The following is a 23,056-nucleotide window of genomic DNA, read 5'->3' as shown; positions in this document are numbered from 1 at the left end:
GTTTGAAGGGCTGCCCACTGCTAGAGTGGAGGGGGGGAAAGAAAATGGGATCTCTTCTGTAGTTTTAAAGGAGACATGAACAGACTGCCTTCACGAGAAATGCTTCTTCTATTAAACTGAGACTTGGCAGCAAAATTCAGCTGCACATCCCAGCAAAGTCTGTGCCTATTTTGATTAGGAATATTTTGACTGGGTCTAGTATTATTTATTACTGCATATATATAGATAGATAGAAGGATAGAATATCTACGATTCACATCAGAACAGTTTATATTCCCAGGGATGCTTATTAGAGAGAATGCACACATGTACAGTATTTAATTTTGTTAGTCACTTTGTTTTCATTTTAAACACTCTGGATTACTAATGTGTTTTCAGGGTGTTTTCCTTTTTTTAATTTTTTTTTAAAGTCTTGTTAATAGAAGAAAAATATGACATTCAGCTTGCAAAATAGCACTTCCCCCACCCCTATGCTTCACTACAAAATCATGGATTTTAATGTCACTATGACCTACTGTTTTTGGCTGCAATTCTTTATCTAATCATTTACTAAGTCCTGCAGTCGTCAATGGGAGTCACCCACACATAACAAATAGCAGGCGTACATTGTATGTCTACATACTAGCCTACAGACATTGTTCGGGGTTTAACCCCCGCTCTACTAAACTGTACCTCATTTTGTTTTCATAAAACTACAATACAAAATAATTGGTGGAAATCACCATCACAAAATGTGGATGATGGGTACTAGCTCAGATGGTTTTAAAAGCGTTTTAGACAAGTTTATGAAGTTCCACCAAGAGTTACCAACCATGATAATGAATTCTAGGTAGTCTGGATACTAGAAGCAAGCTGAGTGCTGTTACCTACAGGCCCTGTTCCTGGCTTTTCCAGATGCTTCTGGTTGGCCACTGTGGGAAAGAGGATATCGGGCCAGTCTTTAACGGATCCAGAAAAACTAATATTCCACTCTTTTTTAGACTATATGAAAAGGCACTCATTCTCAGATAAATTTGTACAATTGTTTACATAACTTAAATACAATTGTTTACATAACTTAAATATTGCAGTGAAGTGAGAAAGGTATGGGTGATTTCTCTAGGGAAGGAAGTGTTTAAACACTAGTTCAGCAAATGGCGTTGGCATATTATTACTTCTAAGCCTTACAATTCCCATCTGTAAAGTGGGAATACCAATGGCCTGCATATGACACCAGCCACGTTGGCTGGAGCTGAAGGGAACTGCAGCCCATAATATCTGAACGGCACCAAGCTGGCTACCCCTGTGCTAAAGACACGTCAGCACGTAGTCACTAAGGTCTAGGGAAAATTTATTATATAGGCTTGGAGTTTCAAATTTTCTTTGCTTTTTAATTATTATTAGTCTGCTGCAAGCCTTCTTTTCTAGATCAGACTTGATATTTGGCCTTCTAAACCTACGGCTCCTTCATTTTTAAAAGTCATTTATACTTTTCTCACATCTTCAAATATACTTTTATAAGGGTCTCCAAATCAGCTATGCAAATCTCCACCTGGCTTGTCATGGCCCTGAAAGGCTGAACGTGTTACATGGAAGGACATGGAGATCAAACAATGATTGTGCCATATATGAATGTTGTGCAGCAGAGATTTGAGATGGTAAATAGGGTCTACCTTGGCAAATGAATGGGAAGCTGAGCATTTATAGAGCTGGAAAGTGACATGTGAGATGTAGGAAAAGGAAAAAGGGTGTGGAATATTAGAGGAACGAGCAAGAGCTTAAAATGCCATCTGTCATCTGTCACCTCGCTGGGCAGGATCCACCTAACAAGCCCCGTCAGCAGAATCCCTGCACAAGGACTTCCACTTGCACAACAGGGCTTTCCCATCCTCTCCTGCCCCCCATGCACCCTGAAATTGGCTATGGGGAGGTCAGGAGAACCGCTACAACTGTGCATGGGGGTTGAGGGCATGACCATTCTGTCTGGCAAGCCACAGTGCTTGCTGCTTGCACTGATGGAACATTCATCCATGGTACTGTTATGAGTTTGTAGGTGCCTTGACTACCCTGAATTCCTGTGTCTAGTGGGTATTTTAGCTTAATCAATGCTTGGAGTATTGAAATGGGCTTCCAGGTGCTGGATTTGCCAAAGTGCTAAAATACAGGACCAAATTGGTACTCAGGAAATCACCTGGGAGAAGAACCATCAAGGAGAACAAAGGCAGGTGATGGGCTCTCTGCCAGTCAGCATATGGGTGGAGCCCTGCACTGAGCTCTAGGTAGAGTTTCTAGGAAGGAATTTTTCAGGATTGCAGTTGGGGATGGTGTATGCTGGAGAAAAATAGTCAGTCTGTTAAAACACATCAAGCTGGAGAGTGGGGAACAGAGCACGATGTGGGCTGACAGTTTGAATTGGAGTCTGCAGCAGTGGGAGAGATGGGACCCTCTTGGAGTGTAATGCTTTGAACTGCTCCATCATAGGCTCATGTTGTATATATGTGTAAATAAACCATATATTATAAAGACACCCTAGTCTCCACTGTGCCTCATTGTCCAAAAGGAAACACAGATCCCGGGTAAGCGACTGGAGCTCCTGGAATCTCACAGTGCTGTGAAGAATGGGGTAGCGGCGGCATGTAACAGTATAATGTTGAATTTCACCCATCATATTCAACATTGGGTGTAAGAGATATGTCTCATTTTTAAGCTAACATTTTCTTTACACCAGATTTGCTTGATCACAAGTCAACAGCTCCTTATCTCACTATAAAGCATCTTGCCCTATACTGCTCAAGGATAAATATATCATTTTCTCCAAAATATAAAAACGTTCCAGTTCTGCAACAACCTGCCCTGACCCTCACTTCCTCTAATTTTTATTATTATACCCTTGTTTACAGCTTTAGTTTCCCAGCCAACAGATAAGTACCGTTCACTTAATTGAGCCCTGCCCTAGAGCACACAGCATCTCAGAAAGAGGATGAACACAGAGGCAACACAAAAAAGAAAAGTGCTCCTGTACCTTAGTTTGCTTAGCAAGCTTGAAGACACAAAGCATATCTTAAAAATTGAATGTACTACTATCGTCAACGACTCCGTTTGCTCATAATGTTATATAACAACAGGACATAATGATCAGGGTAGATATCTGGATAGTAGTTATATTTCTTGGTGGCACAGCCTGGAAATGTCACCACAGGGAAAGTAATTTTTCTTTTGCGTGTCTACATATAAACACACTGCATATCTGAAATTCACTCTCACCTCTCCTAGTGTGATATCTCATTAACATTACAGTTCCTATAAAGAGATTAAATCAAGGCAACAAAAAGTTAAGTGCCTTCTTATAGCCACACAGCAAATGCACTGAAACAAGCAAGCCTTTTGGATTTCTTCTGCAACTAAAAACATTTCACACCAATTACAATTTCACTGGAATCCAGAGGAAATAATAAATTACAGAATTTTATAATTGGAAGGCATCATACAGGTCATCTACTCAAACCCTTTCTTGGCTGCAGGATCCGCAATGTAGGTTGCCACTGCAGCATCCCTGACAGAAGCTACCCAGCATCTGCTCCTGCAAAAGAGAGCTCCTGAACAACAATGGGTAAATCTGTCAATTTTGGTTTCTTTCAGTTTCTCATTTTTCCAATTTTAAGTACAGTTCACCACGTTTCCATCTCAGTTTTCTGTAAAAATAAAATTCAAAATTGTACTTCTGAACCAGCTATTGTCAAGCAGTTCTTGTCATTAGGAAGTTTCTCCTAATGTTCAGTAGAAATCTAGTTCCCCACAGAGTTCTGCCCATTGCTCCCCTCTGGAGCAATAAAGGACATGTTAGCTCCATCTTATGCATTACAATCCTTCACATGCTTGAAAATTAGTTTCTATTAGCTCTATAGCCTAATTTTTTAAAAACACACACACATACAGAAAAACTAAGGTGCAATTCTCCAGTCTTTTACTCATGCAAATAGAAGAATTATCCAATTAAGATATTTTCAGTGAAAAGTTTTCTTTTCCACGGTGTGCGTGTGCATATGGTGTTTATAAACTGTCTTTTAACATTTAGATATTTTATTCATTTTTCCACATGGTACAAGTAGAACACATATCACTGTTGGAAAGATACCAATCAAATAGCATGGTGCTGAATCTAAGGAACTCTAACAACAGAGGGCTGAACCAGTAGCATAATAGGGAGCACAAGACACTATCTTTTGAAAGCAATACAGAACCTTAGAGGTTACACAGAGGGTAACACTTTATTAAGCTTTAGCCCTGTCCTCTGAGGAGGAGCAGGTGGAACAAAACAGCAGATATGTGTACTTCTAGCTACCGCAAGAAGCTGTTGGTCACAAACATCTGTACCCCAGGACCAGAGGTCTCCACACCAGTTGCTTGGGTTCTCGGCCCACTCTCAGATTCCACTCCCCAATCCCCTTCAGAAGCATAAAAATAGATGAGATGCTAAACCAAAAAGAGCTTCACAATTGCCACATGAGGTGTGGGAATAACAGGCAATCCTCTGTCTGAAGGCCAGGAAGTAGGTGAGCCTCCAGTCTGAGCTGTTTCACTGCCGAAGCAACAACCCCCACAGAGTTCCAAGCCTTTCTGAACTGGGAAAATAGCCACATTTCATTTTTAAGAGGTAAGCTCTGGTCACAATACTCATAAGCTGGACCATACGCTGGTCACAGCTTATATTAATCATTGAGTCACAGGAAAACTCAGCAGGACTTAACAGCTAAATCATTTTGTACCACAAGATGGTAAATGTATGGATGGATATGAAGGCTGCCATAAAACTATGTTTTGGAGGATCAGAAAATAGCTCTGTGTTCACACACTCCCACTATGGTTATGGGCTGTAGTCTTTGTGCAAACCACATTTTTCCAGTTGGATGTTATACTAATCAAACCAGGAAGTTACTTATTAAGCTAAGTGTGTGGTGTGACAGCAGGGGGAATGTGTGCTCCCAGTCCTCCAAATGATTGACTGAAGGATCAAATCTTACACGTGGGTCAGTTAATGGTATCTATCTACTCATTGGATAGGTTATATATCTGTAACTTACAACTTGGATCTGTAACTTGGATGTTAGCACTTTCCCCAAGAAGAACCAATAATAGCAACTTCCTTTCCTTAACGCAAACTTCTTTTGTCAGGATTTCAGATTGTGCATGAAGATTTGCTTTATTAGGCTATTTCCAGGTAGGTGTTTATTGTGGGATCAGTGCTCCTCATGCATGCAAGCTTTTGGCAGCATCTATATGATGTCATTGGGAATAAAATGGCAGCCTGTTTCCAATGGAAATCCAGCAAGTTCTTCAAAAAAAGCAAACAAATCTATTACCATCAACTTGTTGCACTATTTGCCAATTAAGACCCCATCTGAAAGCACCCCAAGTCCCACCTTTTTTAATGATCGCTTCCTTCACCCTGTTTGTATGGGTGGCATTTCGGAGACTCACACCACTCTGCCTACTAAAGCCATTTATTATTTGTAGGAAGACAGCGGAAAAACTTTAAGCACATGCCTATGGGCAATGCAACCCCAAAGAAAAGGGCAATTACTGCTAGGCGGTATTTTCAGCTTAAAACTCCTATGATTTAAATAGCCACTTGAGCTGTGCTCTCGCAGTTTACCATGCCAATAGAATACCTAAATGAAATTACAACCTTCTGATATGCAGCAGGGTTTCCGTTCTTTACTGTGTAATATACACGGCCGGGAGAAATTGCGTGACAGTTTGCTAAGGCAGAGTGTATCGCAAGAACGTTCTCCCCCAACATATGATTATGCTTCTTATTTCCTGGAAAGCACATCTAATGGCGTACGGCATGCATGATACCCATGTTTTAGTGAACTCGAGACATGTGCCCTGAAGTATACTGCCGCAACCCTTCAGCAACACAGCTCCTCTGTAATTTGCACTGACTTTGTTTTGCCAGCAGCGTTACCCCACGCTAGCATGGGATCATAATAGAAAATCCTAGAACATGCAGAGAGGAAAATAAAAGCAAATAATACATCTATGGGGGTATCTTATTAGATGCATTTATTAGCCTATTTTATCGTACCAATCATTAAAGCATTATGAGGATCTCCCCTGAACTCTGGGGAGTTTCAAGGCAGCTTATGATTCCCCATGTAAGGCTGCTCTTAAAAAAGAAAAAAGAATCCCCGCATACACACCAGAAGTTAATGGAAGAAGTTAAGCTTGTTAAAATACACACACAATAAACATATGACTACACAGAAGAAGATAAAAAGAGCAAAACAGTTTCACCGCCATATACTTGCCCAAGCTGACATAATAGGTTTTATCTCCCACCTGTTCCTCAAGTACTCAAGACAGTATACATGGTCTTCTCCCCCTTTTTAACCTCATAATTCCCTTAACAACTTGAGACCAGTCGACTTGCCTTACCCCACATGTTCTCACTCAACTGCTTTGATTGGTAGAATTGGCACTGCTACAGGTGCCACAGTCTGCATTTGCAAGAAACTGATTGTTTACTGTGGCAACACCTGCACTTTGGGACTCCCTGCCTATTGAGTGCTTGCTAAAGCCCTTCTTGTTCAGACAAGCCTACCCAGATGCTGAGAAAGTTGTTAATCTGTGTTAGTATTTTAACTTTTGTATGTTTTCTCACTTTTATTGTTTTATCTTTTTGTAAACTACTTTGAAGTTTTTTTTTACAATAAAGTCATGTATACCTTTTAATAAATAAATAGATAGATAGTGACCCTGTGAGGAGGTCTTTTAAACTAAACTTTTTCCCTCTGGGAATTAAAATTTGCTTGCATCACACTGAATTTTTTATTGATAAGAAATACGTTGGTAAACAACAACAAAATGCTTGTTTTGTAACATATAATATAATATAATATGATCATGGGACACCCAGAAAGTATAAAACAATTCAGCTACATATTCTATATTTTTTTTAAAAAAGAACCCGTTTTGATACTTTACTCTACTCTACTCTACTACAATGAAATGTTTTTATTTTTATTTTTGGGGGATTGTCCTTGAATCTTACCACCACACTTGCTATGCTATTCTCTCATGCCACACCCGTTGTGAACCAAATGATGGCAGAAATGTGACTTGGCCTGAAGGCACCTGTTTGGGGGATAGGTTTGGTGGCCTCTTGAGAGACTGTTGCCAAACTCAGCATGAGGATTCCCAAGGTGAGAGCGGTGGTCTTCATCACTGTTGGGATGCCAGACACCAATTTTAATAAAGATGGCAGACTGAAACTTGCCTTTGAATTAACTTCCCCCAAATCTTTTGATGGGACCAAACTAGCAAATTGCACTACTCATTTAAAAATCACAATTTTGTTTGGTTTCTAAAAAAATTATGGGCAAGCGAAGCACTTTCCATTAGAATAATATGAAATATATTTGAAAAATTGGGGGGGGGATGCTACCTTTCTGGGCTCACTGGCTACAAAAATGGCAGAGAGAAACAGTTAACCTCTGGTGGTTGAACAAAACAGAACAACCAATAGCCTATTTTCATGATGCAGAGTCAATGCTACTTGTTTCCATGCTCATTAATAACTTAGGGAAAGCGAGAAGCAACATTTTCAGTTTGATGGAAGTGTTTTGAAGGAGCACATATTCACTTCATTTCAGGGCATTTGTTTCAAGGCAGTGAATGAGAGTTCACACCAAATCTGTATACCTAACATGTTTTGTATGTCTTCACCTACAGATAGCACAATGCTAAAAGACAGGAGGTCATAAATCATTATAAAAATCCCCCAAACTCAACTGATTTCTATTGGAAATAAACAATGTGTGATTTGCCAGAAAATATGTACCGTACTGTTTCCACTATCTGATGTATACACTTTTCGGCACTAGTGGAGAAACCCTTGAACTCTCTCAAGAGCCTCTTTCATCATTCACAAAGCATTATTTAGCTGTGGAACTCAGAATTTCCATAAAATTAGCATTTGCATACTGGTTACAGTTCGCATCAATAAAAATGGTATATACTACTTAGAATTAGTTTACTATTTTCTTGGTGGCAATTAGGGCATAACCCACATTAAGAAGCAGTTGCACTCATTGTGCTGAGTGACATCCAGTGCTCCCCCCCTTAAAAAAATGTTTAGGGGGGTACTCTAATTTTCCTACTCATATTGAAATACTGCCCCTCAATGAGGTCAAACTTAGATTCACAAAATGTTTAGGGGTATGCGTACCCCTGCATACCGCCAGAAAAAGAAAGCACTGGTGACATCTATAATATTTTTACATAGCAAAACCATACTGTATAGGTGATAGGTTTTACATATATTAACTAATAACTGTTTTTGAATTTGGGTGGTACTGCCTTGTCTCTGAGTGCGTTTTGTAGACATCATGGTGTGGAATGATTTCCAGGAAAAAGATCCATTCAGAAGTATTTTCCAGACAGAAGAAGTGCTTCATATTTAGAATAAGACCATTCATTCACCTAGCTTGTACAGTCTACTCTGTCTCATTAGTTCAAGGTGATTAAAATATATCTTTAAAAATATTTAAAGACTGCAGGTGTTCCCTTTCAACTGTATTTTCCCCCTCTTAGCTAAATAGAACATGAAATTTGTCCTGCCTGTTCCACATTTGCAAACACTGATGTGAATTTGCTTTGCGTGCAGAGGGCCACAGGTTTAATCTCCAGGCAGGAATGAGAAAAAATCCTGGAGCTCTGCTGCCAGTCAGAGTAAACAATGCTGAGCTAGCTGGACTAGCTGACATAAGGCAGCTTTCTATGTAGCAATAGGTATTTTTTAATTGCTTGGCCTCTGAATAAGAATTTTAATTAAATCACTCCATGTATTTTATTTTTTAAGGTTTGGCTATGTCTAAGTTTTCACAACGTTTATAGGTCTGAACATGTTTTTATGGGCCAAACTAGATGTTGCAAAACTAGCACATGTATCAGACTCAAAATGTGTGCGTTTAAGAAGAAGAAGAATGAAGCAAGCATGGAAGGCGGCAAATTTGAGTGGATGAGCAGGCGAAAGGGGAAGCGGCTGTGCAACCCTCTCACCTTTTCCTACTCAATATCCCTTCCTTCATCTGCTTTTGAACCTGCAGGGAGAAATACAGGTGCCAAGCATGCGTCTGCATAGAAGATTCCCACAAAGCCTCACGTGTGAATTATTCATATCATCTTATAAGGAAAAAGAACAGAAGGGTGAAGAGTTAATTTTTTATTTTTTTTAAAAAAACCCTTCATGTGCAAAAAAAAAAAAAAAAAAAAAGGAACTCCGATCTATAAACGAACTACTTTTTCCCTCTTATTCCCAAAGGTTGCTTTTATAGAAGCATTTTCTTTTACTATGCATTCACTGGAAAGTTCCTTTTCTGCTTGGCTGGGCAATCAGGTATTCAGAGCATAATGTAAATGCTCAGAAACACAGGCATGAAAAGTTGCCAGACAAAGAATCCAAGTGAAGGATTTAACATTTTCTCTTCTTCCCGACCCCTTCCAACAGCACACTCGTGTCTCCTACAAGCACCTTGTTAGCTACTGCCAAGGCTGACACCCACTGGTGACAGCAGGAAAACCCACCATTGCAAGCGAAAGTCAACCTAAACAATATTGATTGGTCTGTCACTAGCAATTAATGTAGAGTAAAGCTTTCGCAGCTCTGTAAAAACTGCTAAAATCTTCAGACTCTAGTGTGATAAGAAAACAAAACAAATATTTTATTTCCTGCTTTGCTTCGGAAGCACCAATAGCTGCAGCCACATCACAATATCTGAATCCTCATCACTCACCACCACGGTTGTAGTTCCTGTTCCAAGTGATGACGAAGGAGCCTCTCTGCCTCTTGAGAGTGACAAGGCTTGGCTGCTTCGCCTGCCTCAGCTTTTTGAGTTCACAAGGATCCACAGGGAGTGCTGAGGCAGAGAACTTAGGGAGGGGAGAGGTGGGAAGGAAAATCACTGGAGCCTCTTAACGATCAAACTTCCACTAACTTAGAGGAAATGTCTTATAAATAAACAGAAAAAAGCAAAGCCCATTCTGTCCTGCCAGAGGAATGTACATTATTGCCTCTTGATGGAGCATTTTATACAACACCAGAGACGCAACCGTGTCTCTCGAAACAGCGTCTCTGAAATTCAGAGCGGGGGGGGGGGGAGAGAGAGAGAGAAGGAAAGAAAGAGTGTGTGTATATGAGAGACAGAGAAAGGAAGAAACTATAAAAACAAACAATGTTGGGAGGTTCATGCAGTTTTCAGTAGGAAAACAAATTGTCCAAATTCAACAGCCTACTAACTTAATTGCTTTAGCCCTAATAATCACGCAAGCAATGAATGTATTTAAATTCCACTTTGCCGATCTAGGACTTGTGAAGTTCAAGGCAAGGGACAGGAGAGGACAGATAACTATAGAAAGATTTGATAGTACTGATAATGTGCCCTCCCCCTTCCCATCTCCAAATCCGGCCATTTGGGGAATTTTATTTATTTTTTAATGTATCAATTGTTCAGTCACAATTCAGAATTGCTTGAATACAGGGGTAAGTATAGGCTAAGCACAGTGGTTAAATGTCAACTGCTTTGGAAGAATTGTGCAGACGGTACTGGTTTTAGATCATGCAAAGCGGGTACACAATACGTAGGTGGTCAGGGATATGGAGAATGTAGGGCAGGACACTAAAAGCTGCTGCTGCGGGAGTGATCTTGTACTGGGGACAACAGGGACCAACCACTTTATTCCATGGGGTAGTTTACAAGCAGAATGAACTGCTGGGCTGACTTCCACCGCTCTGCAGCACCACCTTCACAAACGATAGGAAGGCACTTTCAAGCACAGAATAGGTAATCTGAGGAACTCATAGGGACCCACCTCACCTTATATAATTACTGTTCCTAGTATGTGCTCTTAATATGAGTAATGAGTTACCCAGTGTGGGCTGAGCTATCTGCAGAATTGTTAGTCAGACTACCATCAGTGAGTCCAAATAAATGCTATTGTACCCTGACCGTTTTTAAGGAAAGGGCTGGTACTGTGATGTTTTTCTTGTAATGATCTATATGTTTTGATAGATCATATATTCTATTAATGTTTAACTGTTTTCTAATTATTATTTTTAGCGCTAAGCTGCCTTGAATGCCTGTCAGGGGAAAAGAGCGGAGTATAAGTAAACATAAACATAATAATACCGTAAACAAGATTCTCACATTCTCAAGGAGCAAGGTGGTTAGTCCCCTCCTCCCAAGCAGCTTGAAAACATCCTTAGGCTGCATGAGATAAAAGTATCCATAGCAAAAGGAGAACACAGCCTTGGAGAATTTAGGTGCTGAGATTTCATCTTTACCCTTTGTTTGATACCACCCTGATAAAGTAAAAGTTAGTCTTGACTATCCCATGGAAACACTGGAAAAAGTGAGTAATGGCTAACAAATCCTATTGTTATTAATGGGCCATGAGCACAATTAACTTTAGCTGGATTGGGATCATTACGTTTCCGAACTTAGAAGACAATTTATATACAGTACAAGAGAGTCAAGTTTTACTTCACTGAAATAAAAACTGATGATTGTTCTTTAAAAAGCACTGGAGGGAAGAATGAGTAAGAACCTAAAGTAGGAGAAACTGAGTTTTGAGAAAATATTTTTAACCTCAGAACTTAGAAATAGAGCCAATGCTACCAAATGAAAGTTCATATTAGGCTAAGTGGATTTTGAACTTACAATGCCTCAATAATAATTTTTGTATGGGTATAAATATAATTTGGCCCTTTGTGTATAATATACATAAACACTACAAAATTAAATTAACAGCCTTGACATTCTGAGTATTTATTATTTACTATTATAGAGCATGTGTAAACAGAAAGAGGAATATCAGGCAGTGAGATACCAGCAACTATTGGGTCAACCAGATTTTGAAAGAATGGAAGCAGTTTTCTAATTATTTTCAACCCTTCTTCAGATTTTGGTGCCCAAATATTTAATTAACATTTTGCCTATACCTGTGTCCTCCTTGCACTTATGATGCTCAACCTGGTTAACATCATACTAACAAGGCAACATGTATTCCACATTTTTATATTGTTCTGAAGTTCCAAAGCGTGAAGAAAAGTTTTTAAAAAGTAAGATGACTTGTGTCTGGAATTTTATGACATGTTGGTCCAACCATGGCATTATTGCAATTGCTGTCTTATTGTTTGGAGCTAAGAAAGTTATGGAAACTGTGTTTCTAAGCACTTACAGTACATTTTCAGCTATGGATCAGGCCATTGGCAATAGGGTATTTGTACTTATCAGATATTCCTGAAAAATGGCAAATCCAGATTAAATAGGAAAGAAATGTGAGACAGCATTTTTATGCCAATGATGCTGTGTGGATACTGAAGAAACATGAGAACTACTCTCAGAGTAAACATGAGTCTGGAAGCACTCTACACTAGCAGGTAATCAGGAAATGCATCTCAAATCATTCACGGACAAAATTAAGATAAAATTTATGGTACGGTTTTGAGGCCATCATTAAGTTATTATTTATACCTTTCCTCCAAAGAGCTCCATGAAGCTTACATGGTTCTCCTCCCCACCCCAAAATCCATTTTATCCTCACAATTCTGTGAGGGAGGTTAGGTTGAGAGATAGTGACTGGCCCAATATCACCCAGTGAGCTTTGTGGCCAAGCAGTAATTTGAACCCTGGTTTCCCTGTTCCTAGTCTAACACTCTAACCACTATACCACACTGGTGGTGATGACCTTTTGTCCAATTAGTCCATCTAAATTAGCAGTGATTAGCATAGTGACCTCTACTTCCAAACGAGTGGCTCATGAGTAATTGGTACTTTGATTCAGACTGATGATCTCCTACCAACATGCTCAGTTGGAAGTGCCCTTACCTGCAAACAGTAATAATGAGATTTATTTCCAAATGGATGTGTCATAGATGGAGGCCACAGAAAGTAAACACAATCAGAGCAGTGCAGAGTTTCTTAAAGAAGAAGAAGAAGAAGAAGAAGAAGAGGAGGAGGAGGAGGAGGAGGAGGAGGAGTAGTTTGGACTTGATATCCCGCCTTTCACTTCCCTTAAGGAGTCTCAAAGCGGCTATAATCTCCAAACAATGTTCCTCCCTCACAGCAAACACTCTGTGAGGTGAGTGAGGCTGAGAGACTTCAGAGAAGTGAGACTAGCCCAAGCAGCTGCATGTGGAGGAGCGGGGAAGCGAACCCGGTTCACGAGATTACGAGTCCACCGCTCTTAACCACTACACCATGCTGGCTAAGCAAACCTAGATAGCTTTCCAGGATGACAACTAAAGGAAAAGGGGAAAGATATTGTTTCACCTCTTTGGGATTCCAACATGCTAAAAAGAGAATCGGAATCATGTCATTTCTTCTGCTATCACCTATGGTGCTGCAGTCACAGCTCCAATTCACATAACAATAAGAGACAGGAGGGCAATCACGTTCCTTCAGTGTGCTGACATTTCCCATTTGTGCCCTTCTTCAAAGTTTTAATTTGGTAAAGGTGCTTTGCAGCTTGTCTTTTAACAGGTCACAAATAACTTGGGATGCAAGATCTCATATTTCATTTTCTCCTGCTGGTGCCACTAAATATTTCATCTACCTTTAAAACAGCAGACTGCTTTAGAAGGCCCTATCTTCCCCCCCTTATCTGCACTGTTTGCACACTGGTTCAGGGGATTTGTTCTTCATCATTAGACCCGTTTGCTCATACGTAATTAAGTAAAAGTAATCAACAAGCCATAAAACAGCTCAACGCTAGGTACTGTATTTGCTTTGGAGACAGTTTTAAAAACATATGTGAGATGTATGTGTAATACACAAGGCCACAGAAAGAGTCACTTAGCATAAGGATGTCCCTTCGTATATGGTCGAGATTTCTCTGAATCTTCAATTTCAGATTGTAGTAATTTAGCACATACTCTGCTGGGCTGTTGTTTTATTTTTGGGGAGGGGGCTCATTTTACAAACGCTTTTTCAATATATTCTAACCCTTTTACAGTCAACAGAAAAATAGTATTGTGTATATAAAGTATTGCCCTTGCATGCCTGAGGGTTGGGGGTAAATTCTCCCCAACCAGTTTCCCACTTCCCTCAAGAAAACTCATGATTTGCTAACCTGAATCTATTCTATTATTATTATTATTATTATTATTATTATTATTATTTATTTTGAATTGAGTACGATTGGTTTGAACAGGACAACTCCAGAGTAAAAAAGTTTGCCAAAAAGAGCTAAGTGCCTTATGTCTCTTCCAGTTCCTCATTTACAAAATGAGACCTATTTCTTTTCTTCACATGATCACCATGTGGATACCTGGAATCTTAATGGCCAGAGACAATAGTGAGTAACAACGAAGAAAATTCTGCCCTTTAAAACTTGCACACCTTTTTGAAAACTACTGTAAATAGTTTAATATTTGTGTCGCCTGAAGCATCACACGTTCTTCATCAATATTTATGATACATGATAGATCTGTCCTATTAAACTAGGAACCGATAATCATTTGCCCTTTGGATATATGCAGCGCACTGACTGTGCTTATGTTTCAAGCGGCTGTGCAAATTCTGCTGTACTTAGCTGCCCATAATTTCACCTTCCCAGAGAAACTATCTTAATCAGCAGGAGGTAAGAACCACCACATATGTTCATTGCACACAAAATGGTCACCAGGTGGGGGCTCCTTGGAATTATATCCACATGACAGATGCTCTGTGCTGCAGGCTGTTTTTCTGCAAGGAATATGGTCACCGCTACCCCACAGATAATCTCCACATCACTGCAAAGCATTCCTATATCTAATTTATAGTGGCACGGAGGCCATACACAGGGTCCCACTCAGAGTACTCCAATGACTATGTAGGGTAGTTGGTAAGAAGGGACAGGGACTTATTGTGCCTAGCACCTTGTCTCTGCTCTCCCTCGAAATCTTCATTGTGTGCTTTTTTTAGTGCATTCTGGAAAGCATCTAGAACTGCTGCTTTTTCCTGTTGCTTTTAACATGATTTGATGCTGCTTTTCTCATTTTTTTGTTATGGGCCTTTTTCTTATTTCATATACAGTGGTACCTTGTGTTACGTAACCTCCAGGTTACGGAGTATTTGGATTACAGCCGCAGCTAATCTGGAAGTGTATACTTCAGAGTTAGGGTTAGATGTGGCGCCTTTAGTTATGGATTTTTCTGGGTGTGCATGGCACTCCGAAATGAATTAAATCTGTAACCAGAGGTACCACTGTATTTGAGCTGCCTCATAAAGCTTTCTGTTAAGGTGTGCTGGGTTCCAAAATCAATAAATAATATTTCGTTTTCTTCCCTCCTCCCCAACTGGTTATTAACTGAAATAAATAAAAACTAGGTACCTTTGGTATATACTTGCTATTACACATTAATGGTTTGTTGCATGAACATAGGAAGCTGACTTATCCCAAGTCAAACTATTCCTTGACAGGGCTTGATGCTGCCTCCTCTGGCTGGTGGCAGCTTTACAGGGTCTTTCAGGCATGTACACCACTGGCTATTCATTTCGACACATCTGTATTCCACTTTTTAGCCAAAAAAGCTCTAGAGCAGCTTATAGCTCAATGAAAAGCAAACCACTCCATGCCTCCTATCTTTCTCTTTGCTGCAGCCTGCTTGAGGAAAGCTAAAGGCACCTGGCTTCTCAGTAGAGCTCGCAAAACAGTCTTGCTCATCTCCTCTCTCTCTGCTACAACCTGTTCAAATGGCTGCTGCAAAGTGGTGGATCTGGGAGAACCAAAGGCAGCTGGTGCCTCAAAAGAATTGATGTGATATCTCTGCTTCCTTTCTCTTCCTCTGCTGCAGTCTGATGTGATCCTTTTAAGTGCAAATGCCGGGAATTGAAACTGGGGCTCTTCTTGCATGCAAAGGATATGCTCTACCAGTAGTCCCCTTAATCTGACCCAAAATTACATAGCAAAAACCAGATTTGGGAATATTTTACTATGAAACACTCTGCACTGCACTAACTCATGACCCAACAATTAGAGCCTCTTTTTATTATAACAAGCACTCTTTTTTTACCTCATAGAACCGAACGACAGCAATAATACCACAACTCAAGGCTACAGCAAACTTTCATAGTAACCAGGGCAAGGGACCCATTAGCGAGTAGAACCTAATAGAAATATTTAGTAGAGATGGTTTCCTATGTGTCAAAGAATAGGAGAAATGTATTAATAGGATAAGTTTAAGTCTGCCCTGTCTACTTCCTTGAAAAATATGTTTTAAGAATATTGAACATGCAGAATGTTCTTTCTTCCGGTATAACCAACTGAAACAAAATGAACTACGGACTTTACCTACCAGATAAAGAATATAGATACAGAGGGCATGGAAGAGCTTTGCATTATTATCAAGACATTTATAGCACCAAGATAAAATATTTGCATTTTAAATGAAATATGCTACCTCACCTTTTTAATGATTTGCTGCACTCCTTTGCGTGGGAAACAGTTAACAGGATATGGTCTGAAGGCACATGCCTGGGCCTGGTCAGTGTTTGAATGGGAAACTTTCTGGAAACCCTATGAATACTATCTTGGGTTCAATGATGAAATTAAGAGTCTTATGCTCTACCTATTGAGCTATGTTAGAAAAGGCATATTGCAAAAAAGGGAAGGGGAAAGCTGCCCTCCTCACCTGCCCTGGCCAAAATGGGCCAGGAAAGATTTGGAAGAAGCTTCACCAAGGAATCCCACCACCACCACCAAGAAGATACAATTTATCTACCCATGAAGAAAAAGCCCCCTGTTCACTTATAATTTAAAGATAGGAAGAAAGAAAATGAAGGAGAAAAATACAAAGGTTACTCTATGTCCCTGAACTCCCTTTCCTAAATCATTGTATATATAAAACTGGATCATTTAGATGAGAGGCATCAGTCATGTTTTGGAATAGCAAAGCAAACAATTTTCATTCTATTGTGCACTTGTATTTGAAACCAACTTTTCTGCTGTGACCCTCTATACTTACCCTGTCTGTTGCTCTAACCAGCAACATGCCTTTTCAATCTGCCTTCCTGGGGTCTGCATTTGATTACAGCATTCATGTTCTATTTAGATTCTTTTGTACCATGCCCTGTGGTGCTAGTACGAAAGGTGTTATTTATAAAATGTAATTCTGTTGTATTGCAATTTGGATTCAAAGAGGACAAGTAATATAAAATACTTAGTTTATTTAATAATTTCTTGGATTTATTAAATCAGGATCTTTACAAGATTAGTGCTGGGAGGTAGGAGGAGGTTATTAACTAATAAACAGGCTTCAGGCAACCCCTACTCCTCTACAGAATATACATTATTTAAACAGTTTCTCTTTGGAGAACCAAGATGTGCATCCAGCTCAAATTTCTCTTCCTGGTTTTTTTGTTTTTTAAGCATCAAGAAACAGTCATTTGTTAAGATTTCTTGAGCTTATATTAGTTTCAAACAGGTCATTTGCAATTGTGTTTTTCTCCCTTGCAGTAGCATTTGCGAAAAATCATCAGAGAATATCATATACGTCTGCTCACATATATACAGTTGTCTGCTCACTGGGAAGCTTGTGGCTGGCATCAGAATACACACTTCTAGGGAAAATGCCATGCATGAAGCAGCACAATTTCATCAGCTACTGCTTTTTTAAAAAGTGTTTGGGATTAAATCTTAATGTCTTCAGTGACACTCTTTTTCAAATAAACATATTTAGGACTGGGGCCACCCTTGCAGAATCCATTGCTGTTTTAGCTACCATCGTGCAGGCTGTAAGTCCCAACAGTTATAAGAGCATTCCATGCAGTTTTGCCGTATTCCAAGGCCACTAAGTCTGCCTTCAGAATCTCACCCTGCTCTGTGATATCTATCTGTCTGCATAAATATTCTTCAGCTGTCCTTACAGAACATGTCTGGGGCCATATAAAAGGTAAAGGTAAAGGACCCCGGATGGTTAAGTCCAGTCAAAGGCGACTATGGGGTTGCGGTGCTCATCTCACTTTCAGACCAAGGCAGCTGGGGTTTGTCCCCAAACAGCTTTTTGGGTCATGTGGCCAGCATGACTAAAACACCTCTGGTATAACGGAACCCCGTGACAGAAGCCAGAGCACACAGAAACGCCGTTTATCTTCCTGCCACAGCAGTACCTATTTATCTACTTGCACTGGCGTGCTTTTGAACTGTTAGGTTGGCAGGAGCTGGGACAGAGCACGGGAGCTCACTCTGTGGCGGGGATTCGAACCACCGACCTTCCGATCGGCAAGCCCAAGAGGCTCAGTGGTTTAGACTACAGCACCATATACATTTTATAGACTCAATAGTGTTGGTAGCTTGTGCTAAAGCAGCAGTAAGGATGACACCTGGATCCTTCCCAACAGTGGTGCAAACTAATAATCAAACTAACCCCCAAAATATGACAATCTCCCTGACCTAAATAGGAACAAAACTCTTTTGCAAGCTACACCAAGGAAATTTTTATCCGGCACAATAGTTTTATGTTCTTCTTCTAAGTGTGCCAAACCCTTAAGCTGGATCCCCATGAGCTGCTGTGCCAACTGTAACTAATTAGAATCTGATTGACAGTTCATATATATAAAAAAAAAGAAATGGAAGTTACTTGCTTTGGAAATTTGAATGGTATCTAAAGTAGTGTAGAATAAAATTATTTTAAATTTTGAAATTAACAGTCATATGTGGACTGAAGAGCATAATCCTATCATCACCAGTCTTTATCTCTTTCTCATGCTGTGTGTTGTTTTTGCATCCACCTTTAAAATCAAAATTATCTCTGATCCTAAATCAAATGTCAAGTAATTTGAGTAAGTAATTTTACCCATTTAAAATGAAGTGAAGCTTGAACTTGGGCAATTGATAGTCTGTTAATTTGTCAGTAGAACCAGGGTCTTTTGAAAAAGATACAGAACTCTAATATGCAAATATTCGAATGCAGCAAGTCTGAATTTATTTCAAAACGCTTGTTTTAAACATTTTATTTTTATATCCATTTCTGCTTGAGTGGAGCAAAACAAGTGGAGCGACAGAGGAAGGCATTTTAATTTCAAATATTAGGAATGAGCCAAGCTGTGGTTTGGGGTCAGATTTTCTTAAAATAATTCTGGCTACCAAGAGCAGCTAACAACAACTGACAGTTAAATTGCCATTGATGTTGTATATCACTTTGGGTGCCGCTGTGGCAGAGCATGCAACTCAAGATTAAAAAAAAAAATAGATTACATTAAGAACACTTTAAAGCATTGGCCTAAATCCACAGAAACATGTCGCCACATCATAAGCTGACTTAAAAATACACTACAGACACACACCACCAACTTGGGGAAAAGTCAAAAGCATTGTATAATAGGGAAGAGCTGATAATTGGGGGGGGGGGGAGGAGAAGGAAAAACACAGCTGGGCCAGAGCAAGTCCTAGCAAGCACCTAAATGAAGCTGTCAAATCATGCTCCATATTCATCTATCACTACTGCTTTTATCTTCTGTGGCAACTAAACTGGAACCTACCAAACTTGAGTATAACACACATGATTTTTAATGAAAGAACCGGAATAAGTGTGAGAGAATGCCTTTTAAAAGTATAGATGATTGGAATTTTTTTGGCCACAAATTCTGGGAGTGGGGCAGAGAGGGAGAAACCATATTGGCCTAGAAAAACAAGACAAAATGTTCTGTGTTGCCTATAAAAGTTAATGCCAAGGTAAACTGATTAGATACTAAATGCTTATCACACATTGGGCTAAAAGTGACCCTATATCATGTCGGGGGTTTTTTGCAAATCAGGAATAGCAGGGAATGAAAACTTGTGGATAAATATTGTCTATAGGAGTTGTGCTTGGTGGGATGGAGAAGAAGCCCACAGCTTCTTTATGAAAGCCAGCTACTTCAGGCTGAAAGGCCACACCCAAATACTCCCCAAATAGTTCAAGCAAGAAAGCACCAATCTGCCAGTAGAGTTTCTTGGGCTATCTTGCCCCTTTTGAATGATCATGGTACTTGGTCTTAAATATATCTGTTTTACTGCTGTTGTGGTAAGGAAGATGACTCAACAGAAGGGGGGAAGTTTCACAGTAAGGCAAGAGTTCTCTAATCTTGCCATTGCTTGGCAGAGCTCCTCCAGATAATTCAGAGCCTACTTTAGCTTCGGCAGGTTTAACAATCACTTACTGGGTGGCCACGGGCTGCTCCGTTTCCAGCCCTAGGAGGAAGGAAGTGTAAGAAACCTTCCTCCTGTCCAGCAGCCACAGACTGCCAATGGGGTCATGCTGGATTGAGTCATCTGCAGCTGCCACACAGCTGCCTATACTTCAGCTGGCCAAGAGTGGACATTCTGACTCCTGGCTGAATCTAAAATGAGGGAAAAGGAAGAGCTCTATGTAAGAAAAGGCAACCGGCAGCTCAGGAACTGAATCTATCCACTCCATGTTCCCAGTTGTTAGCCAAACTGTGACAGACTGAGAGCCTCTGCCACATTTGATCGTTTGCACAACTGTTTGCACAAATCACAAAGACAATCTTGTGACAGGATGTTGTATTCTATCTCATCATCTAATTTAATTCATTTAACAGAAAGCATAAAGAGTTGTCAACTGGCAAAAAGACAAGCCATGATTTCTGTGTGTGTTCTTTAAGAACAGAAAAAGTAGAAGACCCACAGGTACAGCATAATGAAAATCCAGAATATTGCCATTCAGAGAGGAGGTGCAGAAGAGAAGAGAGAAAACCCGGGATTTAAATATCATAGGATGCAATATACCTGCATAAGAAAGTGAAGTGAGAGCAATACCAATAATTAATTAATTACAGTAATTATTACCAACACAGTTGCATATGTGGAAAATCTTGATTTAGAGCAAATGTATAATTTAAAGCAATTATCCAAAGGTTTGTTGAGTTTTACACAACTGTGAATCTTGCCATTGTTTTAAATGATTCAGAGGTAGTTGGTCTGAAACTGTGTCAATTTTGACAATTTGTACTTCACTACTACTCTCTGGATCAGAGTCACCTGACACATGTGAGAATTACTACTTTAAATGTAGAATTCAGATGAAACTTGGAAGGTAAGAAGGAATATGACATTAAACTAACAAATAGAGAAGAAAACTTGCACTAAGAACAGAAAACCCACAACATTTCACCCAACACTTCCTGTTGGCTCCAAATTAATTAATGTGGATCTAAATTTAAGAAGAAAAAGTATACCAAGTCAAAGGACTACTTTGAATCTGTGTTCCTCAAAAAAGATTTTCCCTGGAAAATTAATTTTAGACTTTCTATTGTCAAATGCATTTGAAAGCTATTAAAGAAGTATTTTTAGATGTATGAAAAACATATGTTTTTTAACGATGTTGTTTCTCATTCACAAACCTGTTCTTCTTGCTGCACAAAGTATTAGTGAGTAACTTGTACTTGGAAACGTTCAGTTCAGTTTGTATCAACATTGCCATAACGATACTTTTCCCACTTAAGATAATGCATGCTAAAATACATATAAAAATAGCATGTGGTCATATGCAATGAAAATGAAATCTCTGGTCATAATGCTACCAGTTCATAGACTTTAGGGCCAGCAAATACTTTTATGATAATTTTGTTCTTCCATATAACAAGTGTAATTCCAGTTCCACCCTGCCACAGCACTTTCCTATAATGTGACACCTTGAACTGGCTGACGACAGTACTGATACTGAGGCTTCATATATTTCACAATGCCAATGAAAGTACATGAGTAATATCTGGGACAAATCCAAAACCATATCTAGTTAGCCAGTATTTGTAGATTAAGCAATTTAAACTGTGGGATTCAGGAGGCAAATAAGGAGGCTAGAGTAGAGATGGTCAGCCAAAATACCAAAGTACAGCAGGGATGCAAGCTCTGTTCGTGTGAATAAGGCTCCTGTCAGTGGAAAGTACTTTTGGAACCAAGCTGAAAGGAAAGAAGGCCACATTGACATGATGAAAAGCCAAGAAGTCAAAATAACTGTTTACTGAATCAATCAACAAGAGAGCAGTTAAAATTCTGTTGGTGGTATACAGACCATTAGGGCAAGAGCAAATTTCTATAACAGATACTAATAATATAACATTAATAAGATGAACCTGACTCCAATGTTAGACTCAGGCATGTTTGATTCATACAAAATTAATGTTCACATGTAAAGGGTTGGGGTTTTTTAGCTTTTATAAGTTTCATTTATCTGTTTATTTTGGATGTTGCTTTTACATATCTGTTGTGGGGTTTTGTTTCATTTTTACTTAGTTTAATGTATTACAGAACAGCCCTAAACCGCTACCAAAAGCTGGCTGACAGGGTTTGGGCAAGGCAGAAGTGACCTTTTCCCAGCTCCACAGACAAGGCAGAACATCTGCACTAGAGGTCCCCTGGATAACTCGGTGGATGAAGCACTACAGCTGGGGGTGTTCCTGCTAGCAGTAGCAGCTAAAACAGGGTATTCTGTGGGTGTAGCAGCTAAAACAGGGTATTCTGTGGGTGCTTTGAGGGATGTCCTTGAATTTGCTGCATACAGACCCCTTTGCTTCCTTGACACACAATCATATCGGGCCCTCAGCCTATAACAACCTAGAGATGGCCAAGATACTTTCCATCTCATTGGGTACTGAAGTAGTATCAAATATACACACACACCTTAAACCCCAGGAGAAAAAAGAAGAAAACTGCTGTCCCACCTGGAACAAGCTGACAAGCTGACAGGACTCTGAACGCAGTGTTGCCCTTTGATCTCTCTACCCACCCAGCACAGATTGTTTGGCCCATTCTTTTGTAGTTTATATATATATATATATATATATATATATATATATATATATTTGTAAGCTACTTTGTAAAAAACAACAAACAGCAACAACAAAACAGCAACAACAATTTTTATTCTAAATAAGATACAGTAGTTACAAACTTAATTCGTTCCTGAGGTCCGTTCTTAACCTGAAACTGTTCTTAACTAGAGGCGTACTTTCACTAATGGGGCCTCTTGCTGCTGCTGCGCCGCCAGCACATGATTTCTGTTCTCATCCTGGGGCAAGGTTCTCAACTCGAG

The 23,056-nt window shown here is 39.6% G+C and overlaps 1 protein-coding gene across 17 annotated transcripts in view; it reads right to left on the bottom strand.

Moving 5' to 3' along the window:
* ZBTB20 (zinc finger and BTB domain containing 20) overlaps window positions 1-23,056 on the bottom strand; it is a 622,933-nt gene that overhangs the window by 199,655 nt on the left and 400,222 nt on the right. Inside the window, exon 6 of one of the 17 annotated variants that reach the window (XM_081004309.1) lies at window positions 9,777-9,912. The exons of the other annotated variants lie outside the window; for them this stretch is intronic. The gene's annotated coding sequence lies outside the window, so the exon portion shown is untranslated. The remainder of the gene's footprint in view (window positions 1-9,776; window positions 9,913-23,056) is intronic. 17 annotated transcript variants of the gene reach the window in all.

This window comes from Podarcis pityusensis (genome assembly GCF_964106645.2).
Source record: "Podarcis pityusensis genome assembly, chromosome: 4".
Classification (NCBI taxonomy): domain Eukaryota; kingdom Metazoa; phylum Chordata; class Lepidosauria; order Squamata; family Lacertidae; genus Podarcis; species Podarcis pityusensis.
The sequence above is the reverse complement of the archived record's forward strand: the minus strand, read 5'-3'. Positions and strand labels throughout refer to the sequence as shown.